This window comes from Mandrillus leucophaeus, unplaced genomic scaffold (genome assembly GCF_000951045.1).
Source record: "Mandrillus leucophaeus isolate KB7577 unplaced genomic scaffold, Mleu.le_1.0 Scaffold451, whole genome shotgun sequence".
Classification (NCBI taxonomy): Eukaryota; Metazoa; Chordata; class Mammalia; order Primates; family Cercopithecidae; genus Mandrillus; species Mandrillus leucophaeus.
Window position 1 is genome coordinate 418,534 of NW_012104821.1, and position 1,985 is coordinate 420,518.

Below are 1,985 nucleotides of genomic sequence, written 5' to 3' on the forward strand. Positions count from 1 at the left end.
TGATGGTGATTTTACGCCCTTCTCAAGGTGTCATTCAGAGGCACGTGGTCTCCATCTGACCCTCACTGGTGATATTGATTTGATCACCTGGTCCAGATGTTGTCCAATTTCTTCGCTGTGCAATTTCTATTACTTTTTCTCCACTCCAACATATGAGCAGTTTATAGAGGGACATTTAAGGCAATGCAAATATTCTGCTCATCATGCAAATGTCCCCCAGTTGTGTCATGTAGGTGACAATTCGTGCCTGATTCAACCTTTACCACTATAATGGCTACAAAATGCTGTGGGTTGTGGCTGAGAATTTGAGTCTTGAGTAGAAATTGGAGAAATATGCTGGACCGTCAGATTCCACCCGGTACCACCGCCATGCCAATCCAAGCTTCGGAACTACAATTCCCAGCATCCTCTCCGCCCCTGCTTCCGTATTAGACGCAGCCAATGAAGTCCCGCGAGAGTTGGAAGGCGGCAGTGAAGCGGAAGCCATTACTCTGTGGAGTCGATTGCCCCAAGACACATGGGCCAAGGAGGGGTCCGCGGCGAATTATTTCGGCCTGTTGGGGACCTCTCGCGTCCCCGCGCCAGACTGGACCTGCCGTATGAACTTCTCTTCGCATCGGCGGCAGCTTCCGTCACCTCCGCTCCCCCGATCCTACTCCCAGTCGTGTAAGCCCTGCTTTCCTTAACCTTTTTCCCCCTCAGTTCCTGGGGTCACGGGAGGCCTATCTGGCGGTGAGGACTAAGGGGGTACGAGGGTCGGGGGCTAAGGAGCTCGGCAGCCAGACGAGGGGTGCGTTTAGATCTCGCAATCAGCGATATGAAACGCTGGGGACGCGAAAGATGAAATTGGACCACTGCAGCTAGTGATGAGACAGGCATTGGTCACCTGATCCTGAAAAGCCCTGACTCTCTGGTGGGGGCGGAAAAGCCCGGCTAAAGTGAGTTCAAGAGTTTGGGGGCAGTTCAGAAGATTGGGGGGCGTCAGGATTTGGACATCGCGAGGAGGAATCACCTTCTTTCTGCGCTGTAGTCGATTTTGTCTCCTGAATGTCAGCACACAGGTGTTCTTTTTAGCACTTACCTTGAGTACCTTTTGTATTTTTAAGTCCTTCCGGTTGCACTTTTTTATTTATTTTAATTTTAGTGGACTCTCTTGCAAATAGCCTATTCGTAGATTTACTATTCAGTTCAACATTTTGTTAATTAACTTGAGAGTTAGTCCAGTTATACTTATGGTGATTATTAATATTCTCCATTGAATTTTACCGTCTTATTTTGTGGTGCGTCCTTTTCTGTGCAAATATTTTGACACTAGAAAATAGGACATACATGCAAAAAAAAGTATGATTACACACACACACACTTACACACACCAACAGTAAAGCGAATCTACAAACCAGGCCAAGAAAGAGATTATTAAATCTCAGAAAGCTGTGTGCTTCTTCTAAACTGCATCCTCCTCTCCCACCAATACTTTCTCCGTGGATTTGACTGCTTATACATCTTTTCCAGAAGATATATTTCCTAATTTTGGTAATTATTTGTGAATGAACTCAGCCGCTTCAGTATTTTTGGAAACAATGTTTTTCCATGTTGATGCAAGCACAACTTTATAATTTAGAGATTTCTAAATATCTTGTAGATGAAGTACTTACACCTAGCCATTCTTTTTCAGGAGTGTCATGGCTTAAATTCTAGTCAGTTCATCAAATTCCCATATACCGGACCTTTGTTTTCAAGTTGTGGTGAATCTATATTTTAACTTTGATAATATTGTCATTTTTATGCCATTGAGTTGCAGTTAATTGATTCACATCATTAATTTACATGCCTTTCAATAAAGTTTTTTTTTTTTTCTTTCTGTTTGAGACGGAGTCTCACCCTTGTAGCCCAGACTGGAGTGCAATGACAATCTCGGCTCACTGCAACCTCTGTCTCCCTGGTTCAAGCGGTTCTCCTGCCTCAGCCTCCCGAGTAGCTGGGAT

At 44.7% G+C, this 1,985-nt stretch overlaps 1 protein-coding gene across 1 annotated transcript in view; it reads left to right on the top strand.

Annotated features, from left to right (window-relative positions):
- The first annotated feature begins 453 nt into the window (after positions 1-453).
- ZNF317 (zinc finger protein 317) overlaps positions 454-1,985 on the top strand; it is a 24,595-nt gene continuing 23,063 nt past the window's right edge. The window contains exon 1 of the mRNA XM_011994315.1: positions 454-666. The gene's annotated coding sequence lies outside the window, so the exon portion shown is untranslated. The remainder of the gene's footprint in view (positions 667-1,985) is intronic.